The sequence below is a fragment of the Anolis carolinensis genome, chromosome 6, assembly GCF_035594765.1.
Source record: "Anolis carolinensis isolate JA03-04 chromosome 6, rAnoCar3.1.pri, whole genome shotgun sequence".
NCBI lineage: Eukaryota > Metazoa > Chordata > Lepidosauria > Squamata > Dactyloidae > Anolis > Anolis carolinensis.
In genome coordinates this window covers 2,389,409-2,412,152 of record NC_085846.1, presented here as the reverse complement: position 1 = coordinate 2,412,152, position 22,744 = coordinate 2,389,409, and the positions used below count along the sequence as shown (strand labels likewise).

Here is a 22,744-nt window from a genome sequence, read left to right as displayed (position 1 = left end):
CATGGGATGTGCCCTTCCTTCCTGAAACTGTTCCGCGGCCTACATCCCAAACAGATGCCATTTCCCAGCCAAAATTGGTGGCATTTTCCATCAGAAACCATTGCCTGCCAAGCCTGGCGTTGGAGCCTGCGAGCACAACAAGAGTGGAACAAAATCTCCCTTTGCAGCATCTTCTCCTTCCTCAACCGTGGGCTGGCCGTGGAGCCATTGTCCTGAGTGCGGATTTGGCCGGCCTTAAAGGAAATGGCTTTGCAGAGTTTGGGAACCGGCCAAAGCTTCCTTTATGATTACCTTTTTAGGGCCTCTTTGCCCATTCAGTTCAGTTAGTAATGGCTTTTTACTTTCTATGTCTTTCAGAAAATCACAAAGTTGGAAAAGACCTCCAAAGGCCATCTAGTCCAACCCCCTTCTGCTGTTATGCAGGAAAAGCACAATCAAAGCACCCCGGACAGATGGACATCCAGTCTCTTTAAAAAGTCCTCCTGAATACACCTGTAAAACTAGTACCGGAGCTGCCAATAATGGTCATTCCAGCACCAAGAATGCGTCTACACCAGGTATGGGCCAACTTCTGCCCTCCCTCCAGGTGTTTTGGGCTTAGAATGAACATAGAATGAAACAGTGACAGCAATGCCATGTCTCAATGCTATGGAATCCTGGGAGCTGCAGTTTTACAGGTTCTTTCGCCTTCTCTGTCAAACAGGGCTGGTGCTTGACTAAACTACAACTCCCATGGTGTCATAGCATTGAGCCAAACTGCATTCCTTCCACCAAACAGATTCCCCCGAGGACTCTGGGGACCAGGCCCTGAATCCCTGTTTCGCCATATGGACCCAATGGGTGCCTTTGGGCAAGTCACTCTCTCTCAGCCTCAGAGGACAACTCTTGCCGGAAAACCCCTTGACATATGGAATTAATTGACTTGATGGCGTCCAAAAAAAAATCAATCATCTAGCATCCCTGAGATTCAGAGGATGCTCCGGTTTAATACTTCCCTTTTCTGCCATTTCTTCCCTTCTTCCTTCCCTTTCCTTCCCTCAGTACTTCTTCCTTTCCTTTCCCTTCTTCTTTTTCTTCTTTTCTTTTTTCCCTTCCCTTCCCTTCCTTTCCTTCTTTTTCTTCTCACCTTCCCTTCTCCCTTTCCTTCTCTCTTCTTCCGTTCCTTCACTACTACTTCTTCCTTCCCTTCTTCCTTTCCTTCTCTCCCTTCCTGTCTTCTGTTCTTTTCCTTCTCTCCTTTTCTTCCTTCACTACTCCTTCTTTTCTATCTCTCCCTTTTCATTTACTTCTTCCTTTCCCTTCCTTTCCTTTTCTTCCTCCTTCCCTTCTTTTCTCTCTCTCTTCTTCATTTTACTTCTTCCATTCATTTCTTCACTTCTTCCTTTCCTTCTTTCACTATTTCTTCCTTTCCTACTCTCATTCTCGTTTGCCTTCCCTTTCTTCCCTTCCCTTCCCCTTCCTTTCCTTCCTTCTCTGCTTCTTCCCTTCCCTTCTGCTCTTCCTTTCCTTCCTTCCTCTCCTTTTCTTCCTTCACCCCTTCTTCATTTCCTTTTCTTCCTTTCCTTTTTTTATTTCTCCCCTTTCCTCCATTCCTCCTTTTCTTCTCTTCTTCCTTTTCTTCTTCCACTACTTCCTTCCTTCCATTCTTCCTATCTCTCCCTTTTCTTCATTTACATCTTCCTTCACTTCTTCCTTTCCTTCTTCCTTCACTACTTCTTCCTTTCCTTCTCTCCTTCTCTTCCTTTCCTTTTTCCTATCCTTCTTCCTTCCCTTCCTTCACTACTTCTTCCTTTTCTTCTCTCCTTCTTCCTTCACTACTTCCTTTCCTTCTCTCCTCTTCCTTTCCTTCTTCCTTCCCTTCCTTCACTACTTCCTTTCCTTCTCTCCTCTTTCTTCACTACTTCTTCCTTTCCTTCTTCCTTCCCTTCCTTCCCCATTTCTCCCTTTTCTTCTTTCTATCGTTCCCTTGTTTTCCTTTTCTCCTTTTCTTCCTTCACAACTTCTCCCTTCTCCCCCTTCCTCCTTCCCCTTCCTCCTTTCCTTTTTTCTTTTCTTTTCTTTCCCCCCTTCCTTTTCCTGCTCCCCTTGCTTTCGTGGGCCCACCCCTGTTGGGGCATCGCCCTTTGAAGCCTGTTGGCCCCGCCTCCCGCCCGAGCAAGAGGCGGGGCTTTCCCAGTCTCGCGACATCCCCTCCTCCCTCCCCTGCCTGCCTGCCTGCCTCCTTCCTTCCCCGGCCGCCGGTCGGTCCTTACTTCGCCCTGCCCGGCGGGGCCGGCAACCGCGCCCCCTCCCGGCTCGGCTGCCTGTCCCTCTTCGGGCCCGGGAGGGAGGGAGGAAGGAGGCCGGCGGACCGGCAGAGCCCTCCTCCAGGCCCAGAGGAAGGAAGGTAAGGGCCCGAAGGAGGGTCTTGGGCGGGAGGGCGGGGGAGGCTCACAATTAAAACACGGCAACTTAAGATGTACAATAATAAAACTGTATTATCATTATACAGTAGAGCAGGGGTCCCCAAACTTTTAAAACAGGGGGCCAGTTCACAATCCTTCGGACCATTGGAGGGCCGGACTATAGTTGGCCACCGAGCAATAATAATATTAATAATAATAATTAATAATAATAACAACAACATCAGCACCAGCAATAATAATAATAAAGAAAGTTGGAAGAGACCCTTTGGGCCATTGAGTCCAATGCCCTTCTGCCTTTGTGCACCGAAAGCACAAGCAAAGCACCCCTGACAGATGGCCACCCAGCCTCAATGTTAATTAATAATAATAATAATAATAATAAAGAGGCTTGGAAGAGACCCCTTGGGCCATTTTGTCCAACCCCCTTCTGCCTCTGTGGACCAAAAGCACAAGCAAAGCACCCCTGACAGATGGCCACCCAGCCTTAATGATAATAATAGTAGTAATAGTAGCAATAATAATAATAATAATAATAATAATAATAATAATAATAATAATAATAATAATAATAATGGTTTTAAGAGAAGAAGAGAACCCTTGGGTCATTTAACCCAACCCCCTTCAAGCCCTTGTGCTGTGGGGGCCGGATAAATGGCTTTGGTGGGCCGCATCCGGCCCCCGGGCCTTAGTTTGGGGACCCCTGCAGTAGTCTCTCACTTATCCAACATAAACGGGCCGGCAGAACGTTGGATAAGCGAATATCTTGGATAATAAGGAGGGATTAAGGAAAAGCCTATTCAATATCAAATTAGGTTATGATTTTACAAATTAAGCACCAAGACATCATGTTAGACAACAAATTGGACAGATAAAGTAGTTCAATACGCAGTAATGCTATGTAGTAATTACTGTATTTACGAATTTAGCACCAAAATATCACGATGTATTGAAAACATTGACTACAAAAATGCGTTGGATAATCCAGAAGCTTGGATAAGCGAGGCTTGAATAAGTGAGACTCTACTGTAGTATTATATTCAGGATATTTGTATTATTATTACAATAGTATTATTATGTATAGACTAACTTTATTTATAACCCGAGGGGGACTCAGGACGGTTTTCAACAAAGGATGGCAAAGTGTTGTCAAAGGCTTTCATGGCCGAAATCACTGGGTTGCTGTGAGTTTTCCAGGCTGTCTGGCCGTGTTCCAGAAGCATTCTCTCCTGACGTTTCACCTGCATCTGTGGCAGGCATCCTCAGAGGTTGTGAGGTCTGTTGGAAACTAGGCAAGTGGGGTTTATTTATCTGGGGAAAGTCCAGGGTGGAGAAAGAACTCTGTTTGAGGCAAGTGTCATGTTGCTAATGACCAGCTTGATTAGCACTGAATAGCCTTGCAGATTCAAAGCCTGGCTGCTTCCTTTGTGGGAGGTGTTAGCTGGCCCTGATTGATTCATGTCTGGAATTCCTCTATTTTCTGTGGTTCACTATCTACTGTCCTGATTTTGGAGTTTTTTAAATACTGGGAGCCAGATTTTGTTCATTTTCATGGTTTCCTCCTTTCTGTTGAAATTGTCCACCTGCTTCTTATGGATTTCAATGGCTTCTCTGTGTATCCTGACATGGTGGTTTTGAGAGTGGTCCAGCATTTCTGTGTTCTCAAATAATAATCTGTGTCCAGGTTGGTTCCTCAAGTGCTCTGCTATGGCTGACCTTTCTGTTTGTCTTAGTCTGTAGTGCTGTTCACGTTCCTTGAGTCAATGGCAAACATTCAGTGCCATAAAAAAATACAAAATGAATAAATAGCCCCATGAATAAAACATTTCCAACAAATAACAACTACTCACAAAGTTTAATTAAATAAAACATATAAATCTATTAAACCTACAAGGTAACAAAACTAATCAGTTTAAAAACATTTAAAATAACAATTGTTATACAGTATAATTTATCCGCCGCCAACAAGCCAGAGTAAGGTGCCGTGTTTTGGTCAAGGTTGTAAAACATAACATTCTAATCCTAAGTATTATAATATTGTATTATTAGTAGTATTATATTGTATTACATTATAATAATATTTATATTATATGTATATATAATTTATTATAAGCCTAGCACAATATTAGTATTATATTATACGCTTCCTGTTGTTGTTGTTATTGTTTATTTCCTGCTTTTTCTCTCCATATGGAGACTCAAAGCGGCTCATAATTAAGGCATTACGATACAACTTAAAATATACACGTATTAAAACAGCCTCACCCTTGTTCTTAACTAGGAGTTGTTTATAAGTTTGATGCTTGTAACTTGGGGATGGACAGTAAATATAACCTGGCGAGACCTGGCTTGGAAAGCATTCCCGTGAAAGGGATACAGACACCTGAGTGGAACAAGAGCCAACTGTGTGATGCGGCAACTGAAAAGGCCAATGCAATTCTAGGCTACATTCATTAGAGCAAGATCAAGGGCAGTAATCTAGTAAAGGGCTTGACCATTGTTTCTGCAAATGGGAATCAGGGGTCTTGGTTGACCACAAGCTGGACATGAGTCCATAGTGTGATGCAGCAGCTAAAAAGGCGAGTCCAGACTACATCCATAAGAAGATAGTACAAAGACTGAAGGAAACCATAGTCCCACTCTGTCCTGCTTGGGTCAGACCTTGCTTGGGATAATTAGTTCTTAAGCATTAGTTTGGATGGTCATCTGTCGGGAGTGCTTTGATTGTGTTTTCCTGTGTGGCAGAAGGAAGTTGGGCTGGATGGCTTTTGGGGATCCCTTCCAACTTGGGTAGAATATAGACTACCTGGGTGCATGGTGGTGTCTCTTTCTCCGGAGTCTGGATGGCCATCTGTTTGGAGGGCTTTGATCGGGCGTTCCTGCCTGGCAAAAGGGGGTTGGATTGGATGGCTCTTGGGGAATCTTACCTTGGGATCTCTGTGGTGAGAACACTACAGGTGGGAGGTGTCCAGGGGCCCCATCAGGTCAGCTTTCTGATTACACTATGTAGCAAAATTAGAAAAGGGATCCCTGTTCCTGGTTTGAAAGTGTTATTTCCTGTTTAATTGTGTTGTCCTTAGTTTGAAAAAAATAGATGTTCTACTCCAGAAACTTTGTTGTTTTTGTGGCTGCCACAAGCGAGGTTGAATGGGTTGAGACTCCATGAAGAGATATTCGTTGAAAAACTAGATCAAAATGTGCTGCTGCAGGATGTCTAATTGTGTCTAATGTTTTAAATTTCTGTATTTTAACTGACTGTATATTTTTTAATGTTGGAAACTGCTCTGAGTCCCTTGAGGAGATAGGGCAGTATATAAATAAAGTTTTTTATTATTATTATTGTATGACACAGCAAACATATAGACATGCTGGATTTCATATCACAAAATCACAAGTCGAACACTTCCCAAGTGTCTAGGACTGTGTGATGTACTTTCAGATGATGCACGCAGATCCCAGTAGGGTGGCCTTTTGCAGTTGGCAGATCATAATTTTGTCAATGTCTATTGTTTCCAAATGCCGGCTGAGATCTTTTGGCACGGCACCTAGTGTGCCGATCACCACCGGGACCACCTGCACTGGTTTCTGCCAGAGTCTTTGAAGTTCAGTCTTGAAGTCCTGAGAGCGGCTGAGTTTTTCCTGTTGTTTTTCGTCAATGCAACTGTCACCTGGGATGGCAACATCAATGATCCAAACCTTTTTCTTTTACACGACTGTGAGGTCTGGTGTGTTGTGTTCCAGAACTTTGTCAGTCTGAATTCGGAACTCCCACAGTATCTTTGCGTGCTCATTTTCCAATACTTTTGCAGGTTTGTTATTATGCCCCTCCCGCAAGAACAAAGCTTTTGCAGTTTAATAAACTTTCCCCATGTTTTTATGATAGAACCAATTAGGAAATGACAGTTGTAGCCAAGGAACAAAGTGTGATGATGATGTGTTTATATCGCACTTCTCTTAAAGGAGACTCACCTCCTAGAGCAGGCCTGGGCCAACTTGGGCCCTCTGGGTGTTTTGGACTTCAACTCCCACAATTCCTAACAGCCTACCGGCTGTTAGGAATTGTGGGAGTTGAAGTCCAAAACACCCAGAGGGCCCAAGTTGGCCCAGGCCTGCCTTTGAGTGAGTCAGAAGCATAACTTGGAGGGTTCTGGTCCCCGGTCAAGGCTCAGATGCCTGCGTGCGGTATTGAGAGGAATGGCAGCGCAGTCCCTTGTTGTTGGGGGCTATTTTGGGCCGGGTGACCTGTCCCTCCTGCATGTTGTGATAAATACACAGAAGCATTTGCGTCCCGCCTCGCAGGGGAAAGGGCGCAGGGGCAGAGCGGCTGCCCGGCTCTGGGCCGGCAGCAGGAGGACACAATGTTCCTCTTCCTGGGAAGAACACAAAATGGGCACCCCTCCTTCGGGTCACTCCGGACAGGCTCTGCTGAGCCACGCAGGACTCTTCAGTCTCTTCTCTAGCAGGTAGCCGGGCACAGGAGGGATTATTGTGAGAGCGTCTGAGTTGTGGAGGTTTCCCAAAATGTTCCTCCTTTGTTAGCAGAGTTCTGGAAGTTTTGTTCCCAGGCGTTGTGGAGAGCTTGTTGGCCTTCCAGTGACCCAAGGAAGGTGCATGGTGTTTCTGGAGAGTTTTCAAAGGGCTGTTGTCGGAGGGGACCACTTGGAAGCCGGCAAATAGACTCCTAAAAAGTCATTTTAAATGAATGGGATTCCCAGAGACGGTCCTTTGGTCTTGACCACTTGCTTAATTTCTTCAGCTGAGAGCCCAGCTTTCTGCAGTTCTGTGCCTGTTGCCATTTTGGAAGAAGGTGAGATGACAGATTGGTTGTGATGTGGCTTCAATTATGAGGATTTCTCTCTAAGAAATAACCCTCAGCACATGTTCTCTTCTCTGTGTGTTTCTTGGAAAACTATCTAGAGACTTTTTTTGTATATCAAATGGGAAAGATTTCCCAGTGTTTTCACTCCAAAATCTTCATTGCAGTACTTTTGAAGTGAAAGTAATCCTGCTATCATTGTAGAATCATGGCATAGCAGCATTAGAAAAGATCTTAGGGGTCATCTAGTCCACCCCACTGCTTTTTATCCCTGGCTGGCTGTTTTGATTCTTTCCCCCTTGTTTTCTAAGTGACATACTACTACTACTACTACTACTACTACTACTAATAATAATAATAATAATAATAATAATATACATCACACGTATCACATCACACTTGGGAAGTGTTTGACTTGTGATTTTGTAATACGAAATCCAACATATATATCTCATTTGCTGTGTCATACTATGTCTTTGTGTCAGTAATGATAATAATAATTAGAGGCAGGTAAGAAATATGATGATAATAATAATAATATTTCTTACCTGCCTCTTTTTGTGGCTCAAAGCAGGTTACTAAATAATTTAAACACATAAACATTGTAAAAATACTACAAACACACATATTAGGAACATCTATGACAAAGCGCATAGAATCCTGTCATCACAGAGCTGGTTGGGACAGCAAAGTCCATCTCCTTTGCTTGGCCTTTTCTGTGGTGGCCCCAAATTGTTGTGTTTTCCTTAAGCTTCCCTCATCTCAAGATATGCTCTGGTTTTCAGCAGCTGTGTCCTCTCTGTAAGATACCGGTGTCCACATTTTCTTTCTATATGATACTATTGTCTGGTTTACCTAGACTGGGATGCAGTGGCTTGTGGTCAGTCCTAGCTGGAGTAAAGTGACCGCTGTCTTTCGAACCACCTCCCTTGCTTCTCTTCAAGAGATGAGGGGAGTGGACAGCACTGGGGACCCATCTTTCTATTGATCTGGCCCTTCCTGACACCTGGAAGGGGAAAGTCCACACAATACAGGTTTCTATTATTGAAACTTTTGAATTGTAGTTGATCTGGGCCCCCATTTATGGCGGTCCCTCTTTGTTCCTTGGTGGGCCTCTCCTCCCCTGCCTTGGCCTGTTTAAGAGCAAGCCTACCCTCCTGATCCCTCATGACTCCTGTCTGAGGTCCAGCAGCTGATCAAATATCTTGCACTTAGTCAGAAAGATTCTGGAGCAGCCTCCTTGGGGGGTGGGGAGGGCTCCAGAGGGGTCAGACTACAATTCCCAGAATCCTGCAGCCATGGGTCTCATTCTAACTTTTCCGGAGGGTTCCATCTCTTGGCAAATCAAGCTGAAGCACTCTGGCAGAAAAAGATTTTGCTCATGCGATGTAGAAACTTCCTTTGTTCTTGGGAATGCAAGCACAAGTTCATCCATCTTCCCTCCCTCTCTTGCAATGTCTGTCTGTCTGTCTCTCTCTCTCTTTCTCCCCTCCATTCAGCCGGTTCTCCCAGTCCAGGATCTAGCTTGTTAAGAGCAATTAGCCCCAGATTGCCCCATGCCTGCTGTCTGTTTGGGCTTGGCAATAGGCGAGGCTTGCCTTGGTGTCGTGGGAGACGCCTGGGCTTTGCAGCTGGGGTTGGATTGGGTTAGGGATACTGGGTTTCTGGGAGGAGAAGAGAGCCAAACGGATGGATTATCAATAGTAGCAATCTTCAGCATGTTTGGCTGTTTCAGCATAACAAGATTCGAAGGAATCCTCCCTTTGAGATTCACCTAGACAAAGGAATTTCAATCAGAAGCTTTAGTTGACCCCAGTCCTTTTCCTCAGGTGCAAAGGGACTAGGTAAAGGTAAAGGTTTCCTCCTGACATTAAGTCCAGTCGTGTCCGACTTTGGGGGTTGGTGCTCATCTCCATTTCCAAGCCGAAGAGCTAATGTTGTCCATAGACACCTCCAAAGTCATGTGGCTGGCATGACTGCCATGGAGCGCCATTACCATCCCACCGGAGCGGTACCTATTGATCCATTCATATTTGCATGTTTTCGAACTGCTAGGTTGGCAGAAGTTGGGACTAACAGCGGGCACTTACTCCGCTCCCTGGATTCAAACCTGTGACTTTTCGGTCCACAAGTTCAGCAGCTCAGCGCTTTAACAGGCTGCGCCATCGGGGGCTCACGTAAAGGGACAGGAGTCCACCAAAGCTTCTGCTACAGAGTTCTTTGTTTCAGTGTGTCTCAAAGGGAGGATTCTGCAAGATTCCTTTGCATCTTGCTATCAATAAAGGAAAGAATTAAAGCATGCCATGGAAGAATTTGGAAAGCAGTTTAAACAGGATGCAGTTAGAAACTGTGCAGTACTCAGTTTGAAAGCCTTTGCAAATTATATTTTCAGAATCCTCTTGGAATGTTTAAAAGCCTGTGCCAATCTTATTTGCTCTTGTTCCTTCCAGCAGCAGGCCTTGCCTGTTTCCCTTTTTGCCGAGGGGCCATTCCTAAATTTAAACCTAATCCTAAACCCCTGACCTTCCTTAATCTCCCCTGCAGCTTTGGCTTCCTCTCCCCTTTGTTGTCTCCCTTCATGTTTCTGATCTCACTGCCTTCCTTGCTCCCTTTCTTGTAGCTTCCAGTTCTCTGTATTGGTGCAGAAGCAGGTTCAGTCAATGGCTATTGTGGCTGGAGAGGGGCTGGCTCTGCTTTTGGCCATAGCCCCTCACCCTTTGTGGCACCAACACATCCCCCACAGCCAGCCTTTGGAAGGGAGCATCTCTATAGGGTTCTGACACAAGTGTGGGGTCACTCCATCACAGGGCCAGGTCACCAGGATCTTGTTTTGGGTCTCAGCTCCAGAACCCTCCAAAAGCAGTGGGGACACTGCTGAAGGGGAGAGGTGTTTCTTCTCTTCCTCTGGTCACTTCTTGAATCTCCCAGAATTAATTTTATCATGAATGTGTTGTGCACTGTTTCAGTAAATGGGATGAAATGCACGGGATCAGTCTCTTCGTTTTGAAAAACAGGGTCACATGCAGATGTTTTTGTGTTCTCTTGGGCTCTGTCCAGGTTTACTCCAGATAGTAGAGGTGCTCTTGGGTGTTAATTCTTGCTAGCAGAAAATTGGGCAACAGAGGCAGAAATAAGATGGAAAACAGGAAGAGGGCCTCGTGGCACAAAAAAAGAAGACCCCAGGGATCCAACAACTTAACTGGTCCTTGACAAATCAGACCAAAGGCCTGTCTTTATGCTGTGGGCCCCCATATGCCTCTTGGGGGAACCATCCCACTCATGCCTCTTTAACTGGTGGTTTTGGGAGGGTATTCTGCTCCCATGACTGGAGGATCTATTTGCCCATCATGAGCAAGAGCCATTGGTGGTCTCATTCTGTCCTCTCCAGCCATGTCTTTGTCTAATTCCTGCTTTTAACGCTGTCCAATGTGGCTGCCGTCTCTTCATCTTGTGGCTTGGAGTTCCACAGTCCCAACTCATGCTGGTTTTTCTTCCAAACTAAAAATCTCCAAACCTTGCAGATTTTCTTCTTTAAGGAATTGTTCCATCCTCCTGGGTGTGATGCTTTGTGTAGACACAACACTTGACAAGGGTGGCACATCAGCTGAGCCGCCTCACCTTCTCCTCCCCCTTTGTTGACATGTGCCTTTTCTTCCTCCGGATCCTGCTCCTAGGGCCCTCTTTGGTCTGTGGCCTTGCTGACCACTTTTTCCCTGTTCAGCTTGACACAGGAAGGGATTTTCCTCGCTGGAGAACTCACCCTTCCCGTTTGTTTGTGTTCTCCTTTCCCCTTTGCTCCCTCAAACAGAGCTCTGGAAGCAAAGCCTGGGTGTGGGCCTTTGGCTTTCTCTGCAAAGGGATCGGTCAGTCTTTGGCTCTGTGGTCAGTCGGTGAAAGTCTGCAAGGGTTGGGCACCACATGGAATTTCTCACACATCTCGCAACTCTCTACAATATCAGTTGAGGCTTACTAGAGATGTAAACACTTAGAAATCCTGGCGGCATCTCAAAAGATCTTACCTAAACATTAGGAAGACCTTACTGCCAGCCAGAGTTGTTGAGGAGTGGAATAAAGGGTGGTGGGCTCTCCATCTTTGGTGGTCTTTAAACAGAAGTTGGAATGGCTGTCACTTGGTAGGAGTTCTTTTGTTGTAGATAAATACATGGCCATAGGGTTGGACTAAATGGCCTTTGGTGTTCCTTCCAACTCTAGGATTCTATTAAAAGCCCTACTTTTGTTAAAAAAAACAGTTCTCAAAAGCGTATAATAATAAAAAAGCACTGGACTGCTATGGCAAGTAGGGAGCTATTCTAGCTTCCTTAGCAAGGGAGTTTTGGAGATGAGTGGTGTCCACTAGAAAGGCCTGGATAGGCGTGTTTCCATCTCATGACTTTTATATCTGTCTCTGTACCTAATTAATTGGAAATGGAGTCTTATGGTTGATCTGAACTGTTATAAAATGTACTACGTGGTGCACGGTTTTTCCATATTGATTGTGCTATTTCCCCTGGTGTATCTGTTCCTTTCTCTCAGATTTGGAGTCATGTCTAAGCAGTTCTTGAAGGGTAGGATAGCATAGCATTCCCATTGAATTAGAATCATTCAAGGCTCTCCTGATTTTATCCATTTGTGCCGGAATTGAGCTTAAGCTTTCATCTTCCATTGAAGGTGGTGGTTTGACACATGCCAGCAATCCTTAGTTTTACATGGGTTGGACATCTTTCTATGGAGGGGGCACAAATCTTTTGGGAAAAGTGTTTTAAAACATATCTCCAAACTCTGGTTTTACTGTCCTCAATTAGTGTTCTGAAAAGCTCTTGTGTTTCTATGGTGTCTTTTTATGTTTCATAGAGAACTAATGCAGGTGGGACCTGTTGAATTTCATAGACATTTGGTGCCATGATGTATGTACAGTTTTCAGTCTTCTGTGTGTGTCGGAAACCACTTCTCTAGACTCTGCCAACCGAGAATAATTTCTTCTGCACCCAATGAAGTGGGTGAACTCTTAAGCCCACTAAGGTTTCCGCTGCAATAAATCTTCTGGCCTTTTCTGGAACTACGGATTGCTCTCCTTCCTGGCAAAGGAGGAGATACTGGAGCAGTGAAGGGGCTTCAGTCCTGATGGTTAAAGAAACAGGTTTTGATCTTACTAGGTTCCTGTTGTTTATTTTTTATTTCAGTCATTTGGTGTTTGTAGAACGAACAAAACACCCAGCAGCTTTAGAGTCACTCCCTTGGCTTGACATCCTCCTTTCCTTAACCCGGGCATGGGCAAACTTTGGCCCTCCAGGTGTTTGGGACTTCAACTCCCACAATTCCTAACAGCCTACCGGCTGTTAGGAATTGTGAGAGTTGAAGTCCCAAACACCTGGAAGGCAAAAGTTTACCCATGCCTGCTTTAACCATATACAGTAGAGTCTCACTTATCCAAGCTAAACGGGCCGGCAGAAGCTTGGATAAGCGAATATGTTTGATAATAAGGAGGGATTAAGGAAAAGCCTTCCTATGAGCCAGGAAGATCCCTAAGACCATCTGGTGAGGCCCTGCTCTTGGTCCCGCCTGCCTCGCAAGCACGGCTGGTGGGGACGAGGGACAGGGCCTTTTCGATCGTGGCTCCTTGGTTGTGGAACACCCTCCCCAGAGATGTACGACAAGCCCCCAACCCTTTTGTGTTTTAGAAAAGCCCTGAAAACATGGCTATGTGCCCAGGCCTTCGAAGATTAAATGATAAAGACGACCCGGACTGATTTACGGCTACAGCACAAGGATTTTGGATGAATGGATTTTAATCATATGTTTTATATTTTTATATTGTTTTAATTGGATTTTCATTGCTGTTTTAATTATGTGTAGGCATCGAATTGTTGCCAATTTTGTACGCCGCCCTGAATCCCTTCAGGTGAGAAGGGCGGGATATAAACGTTGGAAATAAATAAATAAATAAATAAATAAATAAAAAACATCAAATTAGGTTATGATTTTACAAATTAAGCACCAAAACATCATGTTATACAACAAATTTGACAGAAAAAGTAGTTCAATACGCAGTAATGTTATGTTGTAATTACTGTATTTACGAATTTTGCACCAAAATATCACGATATATTGAAAACATTAACTACAAAAATGGTTTGGATAATCCAGAAGCTTGGATAAGCGAGGCTTGGATAAGTGAGACTTTACTGTATCTCCTTTTCCAAGAGTGGTCCCTTGTTGTGCTATGTGTTTTGCAATATGTCCCTAAAGTCTTTGTGGTCAGGTGTCTCCCCAGGAGGCCTGCCATGGCCTTGATCTGAGGCCAATAGCAGAGTGGGACATGTCTGAGGCATTTCCAGGTCCGTGCGAAGTTTCCTGCCATGGTCTGCCAAAGGCCAAGTATTGACACCTGACCACAACTCCATGCTGCTAATATTCAAGGCCACACCTGTATCCTGATTTTCCCATGAAGCTCTCCATTGCTGATTGGTCATCCTGCTCCCCCTTCTGCAAACTTTCCTTCCCGATTGATGTGATGGCCCCATGGTGCCAAACCAGGCTGGGAATGCCTGCTTTGCCAAAGAGCCTGATCCTAATTGCAGGTTATGCCACCTGTTTGTGTCTGTGTTATGAGTGCTTTGGAGGTACCTGTTTCCCCCGCAGAGACCTATAATTTTGTGATGAGGAAAGACTTGCAGGAGAGAAGGGATGGAGAAGGATGGAAAAGCAGGCTGATTGAACTCCAGCTGCTGATGTGGGTCTGGAGGTGAGGCGGAAGGGGAGGCCGCCTGGCGGGCGCTTCGGGTGGACGCCTCAGTGGCGCGCTTGCCATTCCGGGCGTGGGCCTCTCTCTCTCTCTCTCTCCTACCTGTGGGATGATTATAGCCTTGAGACAACCTCTCATTACAGGCTTAAGTCAAACGCTTCTCAGTCCCACTTTCCCTCCGCCATAAAAGAGGCCCGACCCAACGGCAGGTTGGAGCAGGTGTGTCTGTGTACGCAAGAGAGAGAGAGGGTGTGTGAGTAAGTGAAGAATGAAAACAATCTTGTCTGGTCCACTCAGGTGAGGAGGCCCACAGGACCAGTTTCAGTTTGGCAGATTGTAGCCAAAGTGAACAGTAGATCATCCAGAGCAAACCAAGCCTGAACTTCCTAGAAGACAAGGCAGTTCAATTGAAGACTATCACACTTTGGTCAGATCATGCTATGACACAACTCAATGGAAAGGTAGAAGGGAGCAGAAAAAGAGGGAGACCACACAACAGATTTATTTATTTATTTTATTTACAGTATTTATATTCCGCCCTCCTCACCCCGAAGGGGACTCAGGGCGGATTACAATGAACACATATATGGCAAACATTCAATGCCAACAGACAAACAACATTCAGTTTTAGACAGACACAGAGGCATTTTAACATCTTTCCAGCTTCACGATTCCGGCCACTGGGGGAGCTGTTGCTTCACCGTCCACTTGGTGGCTGTTCTTCCTCATTCTTTTCCTCGTGTTTTGCTGGCAGTTTTTTTATGGTGTTGTAAATTAGTTAAATTAGCCTCCCGCATAAAGCGTACCTAAATTTTCCCTACTTGACAGATGCAACTGTCTTTCGGGGCTGCATAGGTCAACAGCAAACCAGGGCTATTTTTTTTTTTTTAATGATTGGAGGCTTAACCCGACCCGACAGATGACTGAGTCCATCGAGGAAGCCACAATGGCTGCTGCCCTGACTAATAATAATAATAATAATAATTTCATAATAATAATAATAAAACTTTATTTATATACCACCCTATTTCCCAGAAGGGACTCAGGGTGGTTTACAACATTAATATACAGCATACAATATATAATACATAACAATATAAAAACAGATTATTAAACAAAATAAAATGTTACACTAAAAATAGCAATCAATGATAATCACAACAGGTTCCAATCGGGGGGCGAGGGTCCATAATCCCATAGGTTAAACATGGTCCATAATCAGGAAAGATGAGACTATACAGTATATATACAGGTCAACGTCGGTGGGCTAGACCTGAGCTTGGCAAGACCTGAGCAGGAGCACAGAGAGGCTTGGAGGTCAGCGTTCGTTGAAGCCAAATAACAACCGCAACCATTTTTAAATTATTCAAATGTGTACTATGCTTCCAGAGTGGATGGATCTAATTAGGAAACATTAAATGCTTATGCTAGTTTAATGTAATATACCCAGAGATCTTATGATGCAGGGTAGCATGGAAATATTTTAATGAACAAACAAGTCAGACATGCCAGGAACCTCGTGTCTTTGAAGTGCGGAGCTGAACTTTGAGTCAGAGTTCCCAGAACCTGCCCTGCTAAAATGTTTTGCCAGGGCTCCGGTGGTGATAAAGAGCCACGTTCCTCTGAGCATGTCCAGAGTGTGTGAGCCTCTGGGTGATCTCCAAAATAAGGAATGGCTTGGAGGTGGTAATCTTTGTGCAGGTTTTATCTGCAGCACCTCATTGTAGTGCAGTGTTCTTCTGCAGCTCTGTGGAGTACCTCTTTTATTCTTTCCGAGGTGCACATTTCGTGTCGGAGAACAGTGCTTGCTGGATCACAGGCAAGAAAAAGTTAGGGGATTTAAAAATGAAGCCATGGAGTGGGAATAAAGGAGGCCTGGACATCTGCATGACCCCCTTCTGTGACCTGGTGGAGATGGATTTGCCTCCTTCATTTGTGGGAACTACCTTTCTGCCCCATGCAATGTATGCGTGTGTTCATGCACATCTTTTCCTAACTTGGTAGCATCAGGGATGCCATCTGATATTTGAGCAAGGCTATCTTGCCTTTGGGTCCCTGGTGGCACAGTGTGTTAAAGCGCTGAGCTGCTGAACTTGCGGACCGAAAGGTGCCAGGTTCAAATCCTGGGAGCAGAATGAGCGTCCGCTGTTAGTCCCAGCTCCTGCCAACCTAGCGGTTCCAAAACATGCAAATGTGAGTAGATCAATACGTACTGCTCCGGCGGGAAGGTAACGGCGCTCCATGCAGTCATGCCAATGGCCACATGACCTTGGAGGTGTCTACGGACAACGCTGGCTCTTCGGCTTAGAAATGGAGATGAGTACCACACCCCACAGGAGCCCCATTGGCGAAGTGCGTTAAAGTGCTGAGCTGCTGAACTTGCGGACCGAAAGGTGGGAGGGTCAAATCCTGGGAGCGGAATGAGTGCCTGCTGTTAGCCCCAGCTCCTGCCAACCTAGCAGTTCCAAAACATGCCAATGTGAGTAGATCCCACTCCAGTGGGAAGGTAACGGCGCTCCATTCAGTCATGCCAATGGCCACATGACCTTGGAGGTGTCTACGGACAACGCCGGCTCTTTGGCTTAGAAATGGAGATGAGCACCAACCCCCAGAGTCAGACATGACTGGACTTAATGTCAGGGGAAACCTTTACCTATCTTGCCTTTCTCCCCATATTAAAAACATACAAAAAGTCAGTATTGTAGATTTAAACTATTATAACAAAATGAAAACGATTCTGAGATGTCATTGATTCTAAGATGCACACTGGTTTCAGTACCACCAACAGATATACACAAACACGCACACACATGCGTACATACACACACACGATTCTAAGATGCACCTTATTTTTAGAGATAGTTAGGGAGGAGTGCATCTTTGAACTGATGATAATACTGTAAGTTAAAGATATATATATAGATAGATATATATATATATATATATATATATATATATATATATATATATAATAATTATAACATATTGTATATACAGTAGAGTCTCGTTTATCCAACGTAAATGGGCCGGCAGAACGTTGGATAAGCAAATATGTTGGATAATAAGGAGAGATTAAGGAAAAACCTATTAAACATCAAATTAGATTATGATTTTACAAATTAAGCACCAAAACATCATGTTATACAACAAATTTGACAGAAAAAGTAGTTCAATGCGCAGTAATGCTATGTAGTAATTACTGTATTTACAAATTTAGCACCAAAAATCACGATGTATTGAAAACATTGACTACAAAAATGCGTTGGATAATCCAGAACGTTGGATAAGCGAGTGTTGGATAAGTGAGACTCTACTGTACATATAATATAATACAAAATAATAATAATAATATAATATAATATAATATAATAATAATACAATATAATAATATTAATTATATATTATATTTTACATGTAATATTACTAATAATATGGAGCCCCCAGATGGCGTAGTGGACTAAGTGACTTGAAGGTTGGGTTGCTGACCTGAAAGCTGCCAGGTTCGAATCCCACCTGGGGAAAGTGTGGATGAGCTCCCTCTATCAGCTCCAGCTCCATGCGGGGACATGAGAGAAGCCTCCCACAAGGATGGTAAAAACATCAAAAACATCCGGGCGTCCCCTGGGCAACGTCCTTGCAGGCAGCCAATTCTCTCACTCCAGAAGCAACTCCAGTTGCTCCTGACACGAAAAAAAAAAAAACTACAGTAGAGTCTCACTTATCCAACATAAACGGGCAAGCAGAATGTTGGATAAGCAAATATGTTGGATAATAAGGAGGCATTAAGGAAAAGCCTATTAAACATTAAATTAGGTTATGATCTTACAAATTAAGCACCAAAACATCATGTTATACAACAAATTAGACACAAAAGTAGTTCAATACACAGTAATGCTGTGCACTAATTACTGTATTTACGAATTTAGCACCAAAATATCATGATTTATTGAAAACATTGACTACAAAAATGCGTTGGATAATCCAGAACGTTGGATAAGCGAGTGTTGGATGAGTGAGACTCTACTGTACTATTATTTACATGTACATAAAAGCACAGCACACATGCACATTTGGTCCAAGTGCCTGAGTTTTGTCTCCTGACATGAAAAAAAAACTAATAATATTACAATATATTGATACAGTACAATATAGTAATTTATTACCAGTATTGTACTACGCTAATATAATATTGTATGTAAATTTAATTTGTAAGCCGCTCTGAGTCCCCTTCGGGGTGAGAAGGGTGGCATATAAATGTAGCAAATAAATAAATAAATAAAATAGAAGCAGTTTTCAGAAGTTCAGTTACCCTTTCCCAAGCTTTTTTCTAACTGTCCTTCAAATCAGGACAGAGCCAGCTCTGCTTGCTGATGAAAGCACAGTAAGGAGGCTTCCCTTGAGAGGATGTTCCAGAGTGTGGGGCCAGACACCAAGAAGGCCCAGTGCCCACAAAGGTGGTGGGGCTGGGGTCATTCTACTCCTCTGGGAAGTTTATGGTGTGACCAGTCATCTGACCCACTGATGGTAGGGGACTTTAGGCCAGGTCAGAATCAACAAGTGACCCCCTGCTTCTGTTTGTCTCATTTCAAAGCAGATGGGGTGGGAGTGGGTTTTCTTTGGCACTGCACTCTGTGGGCTTGTTCTCGCTCCCTTCCTTTCAACGGGAAGGGGCCGCAGAGGAAGGGCATGGCTCTGAGGGCAGAGCTGATCCAGCAAAAGCTCTAAGCATACAACCCAGAGCTGCCTCCTGTGAAAAAGAGAGAGGGAGGAAAAACACATCTCTGCCCATGAAGTGGGAAGCCGAGGGACGGAGGGAGGAGAAACATCAAAGCAACTTCTTCTCCATTAGGAGAAGGTATACCTTGACAGCAGGTATGGGTCAACTTTGGTCCTCCAGGTGTTTTGGACTTCAACTCCCACCATTCCTAACAGCCTCAGGCCCCTTCCTTTCCCCCCTCAGCCGCTTAAGCGGCTGAGGGGGGAAAGGAAAGGGCCTGAGGCTGTTAGGAATGGTGGGAGTTGAAATCCAAAACATCTGGAGGGAGGGCCGAAATTGCCCTATGCCTGCTGTAAAGGAAGTTTATGATTACCCTGTTCCCCCTAAAATAAAACATCCCCAGAAAATAAAACCTAGTAGAAGTTTTGCTGAATTGCTAAATATAAGGCCTCCCCCGAAAGTAAGACCTAGCAACGGTTTTGTTTGGAAGCATGCCCGCCGAACAGAACACCAGAGCATGCAGGATCGGTAAATGTACATACCATAAAGTGTTGTACATGGAAATAATGGTACTTATCCAACGTTCTAGATTATCCAATGCATTTTTGTAGTCAATGTTTTCAATGCATTGTGATATTTTGGTGCTAAATTCGTAAATACAGTAATTACTACATAGCATTAATGTGTAATGAACTCAAACTTGTGCGCCAACTGCGACCATACCTCGTGAAGTCTGACTTGACCACGGTGGTCCATGCTTTAGTTACCTCTAGACTGGACTACTGTAATGAGCTCTACGTGGGGCTTCCCTTGAAGACGGTCCGGAAGTTACAATTGGTCCAACACTCGGCTGCCAGATTACTAACGGGGGCGAGTTACAGGGAGAGATCTACTCCCTTGTTTAAGGAGCTCCACTGGCTGCCGTTCATCTTCCAGTCCCAATTCAAGGTGCAGACCATCACTTATAAAGCCCTAAACGGTTTGGGACCACCTACCTTCGTGACCGTATCTCTTACCATAAACCTGCCCGATCTCTCCGATCATCAGGGGAGGCCCTCCTGTTGCCACTGCCTATATCTCAGGCCCACCTTGTGGGAACAAGGGAGAGGGCCTTCTCTGCTGTGGCCCCCCGTTTGTGGAACTCACTGCCCATTGAAATTAGGCAAGCCCCCACCCTTTTAGCCTTTAGGAAAGATTTAAAAACATGGCTATTCCGGTGTGCCTTTGGAGAGTGACTGTTCTTTTGTTACTCCCCTCAATATTTATCCTCTAGACTGTTGCACTATCTGATGTCCCTGTTCCCCGAGGTTATATTGCTTTCTTGATTTTGTGTTGTACTGCATATTTTTATCTATTGTATTGGTTAATTGTACTATATGTTGTTTTTTATATTTTGTTATTTTGTATTGTCCTGGGCAAGGCCCCATGTAAGCCGCCCCGAGTCCCCGTTGGGGAGATGGTGGCGGGGTATAAATAAAGTTTTATTATTATTATTATTATTATTATTATTATTATTCTGTCAAATTTGTTGTATAACATGATGTTTTGGTGCTTAATTTGTAAAATCATAATCTAATTTGATGTTTAATAGGCTTTTCCTTAATCCCTCCTTATTATCCAAGATATTCGCTTATCCAAGCTTAATATTAATTATACATTATATATTACATGTAATATTATAAATAATATTACAATATATAGATATAGTACAATATGGCGGCCCGTTTAGTTGGATAAGTGAGACTCTACTGTACTAATAATACAATATAATAATATTAATTATAAATTATGTATTACATGTAATATTAATAATATTACAATATATAGATATAGTACAATATGGCGGCCCGTTTATGTTGGATAAGTGAGACTCTACTGTAGTAACAAGAAATTCTTGATAGGATTCACAGTTTGTCTGGTTATGCTGGTTTGTGATGACAACTACTGTACAGTATATAATAAATGTTCAATTTTTTTGTTCAACAATAAATGTGAATTCTTCTTCATGGAAAAATAAGACATCTCTTGAAAATAAGACCCAGAGCATCTTTCAGAGCAAAAATTAATATAAGACACTGTCTTATTTTTGGGGAAACACGGTACCCTCTTCTGAGAGTTAGAGAGTGAGACTTGCCTAAAGATACCCAGAGGTTTCCAAGGCCGAGGGAGAATGTGAAGCCATGTCTCCCAAAGTACCAGTTCCAGCACTGGAGCCAACATTCCTTCTTTGTGAGTTGGTTTCAACTCGTAGCCTGCGTAGGAGAGAACCTGGAGATCACAGAGCGATGTATAATAAAAGCGGTTTAGAATAATAACAAAGTTTTTAAAAGACTAAAAGCAAATTAAGTCCTTTATTGCTCAAACAAGACCATTTAAGCCAGTTGAAACTATTTAGAATCATGTTAAAGCCCCCCCCCCCCCCCCTTTAACATTCTGATTTCTAGATAAACTGATCCTCATGGAAACGGAAAGTTTTGTGTACTGCTCTTTGGATTTCACAGTGTCTTTTACAACAAATTGGAAGGACAAGGCTGGGGCTTGTTGCAGGAGATGACATGGGCTGGGGTAATCCTTGGCTGCCCTGGCTATGTTCCCACTCAGCACTTTACGCACTTCCTAGCCTAAGTCTTGTGCACTTTATTATTATATTATGTTTACTTGTTGTATGGTTTTAAGTTGTTGTATGGTTTTCTGTTATGTTGGAAACTGCCCTGAGTCCCTTGAGGAGAGAGGGCGGTATATAAATAAAGTATTATTATAAGTATGACACAACAAACAAGATAAATATTCTGGATTTCGTATCACAAAATCACAAGTCGAACACTTCCCAAGTGTCTAGGACTATGTGATGTATTTTCGGATCATGCGTGCAGATCCCAGCAGGGTGGCCTTTTGCAGTTAGCAGATCGTAATTTTGTCAATGTCTGTTGTTTCCAAATGCCGGCTGAGATCTTTTGGCATGGCACCCAGTGTGCCCATCACCACCAGGACCACCTGCACTGGTTTCTGCCAGAATCTTTGAAGTTCAGTCTTGAGGTCCTGATAGCAGCTGAGTTTTTCCTGTTGTTTTTCGTCAATGCGATTGTCACCTGGGATGGCAACATCAATGATCCAAACCTTTTTCTTTTCCACAACTGTGATGTCTGGTGTGTTGTGTTCCAGAACTTTGTCAGTCTGGATTCGGAAGTCCCACAGTATCTTTGTGTGTTCATTTTCCAATACTTTTGCATCATTTGGGCCACTTAGTTGTGCCTCTGTTTGTAGTCTGTCTGTGCGATTTTCTTACAGCAGCTGAGGATATGATCAATGGTTTCATCGGTTTCCTTGCACAGTCTGCATTTTGGGTCATCAGCTGATTTTTCGATCTTGGCCTGAATTGCCTTTGTCCTGATGGCTTGCTCCTGGGCTGCAAGGATCAGGCCTTCTGTCTCCTTCTTCAGGGTCCCATTCGTGAGCCAGAGCCAGGTCTTCTCCTTATCAGCTTTTCCTTCAATTTTGTCAAGGAACTTTCCATGCAATGTTTTGTTGTGCCAGTTGTCAGCTCTAGTTTGTAGTGTGGCTTTCTTGTACTAATTTTTTGTCTGCTGTGCTTTGAGGAGTTTCTGATTTTTGACTTCTCTGTTTGTAGTCCGTCTGTGCGATTTTCTTATAGCAGCTGAGGATATGATCAATGATGATGATGATGATGATGATGATGATGATGATGATGATGATTATTATTATTACTGACTGCCATTTAGTGGACAGGAAAACTATGTTCAGGATGGCCATCTATCGGGAGTGCTTTGATTGTGCTTTTCCTGTGTGGCAGAATGGGGTTGGACTAGATGGCCCATGTGGTCTCTTCCAGTTCTATGATTCTATGACAAGTTCCCAACCTTCTTTTGAAAATGCACATGTTAGTCTTGTTTCTCGGTTCAAGATGAGCTGTGAGAAAATATTGCAGAGAGGCAGCGCATGGGAGACCAGAACTGCCGGTTCCTTCTCTCGATCCCTTTCCCAACAGGATGAAAGTATTGAGTTGGCCCTATGTCGAAATTAAGCCTGGCTCTTGAGTGCGAGGAATT

The 22,744-nt window shown here is 43.8% G+C and overlaps 1 protein-coding gene across 1 annotated transcript in view; it reads left to right on the top strand.

Moving 5' to 3' along the window:
- The first annotated feature begins 2,200 nt into the window (after positions 1 to 2,200).
- Positions 2,201 to 22,744, top strand: part of kif1c (kinesin family member 1C) — a 73,241-nt gene continuing 52,697 nt past the window's right edge. The window contains exon 1 of the mRNA XM_062983778.1: positions 2,201 to 2,386. The gene's annotated coding sequence lies outside the window, so the exon portion shown is untranslated. The remainder of the gene's footprint in view (positions 2,387 to 22,744) is intronic.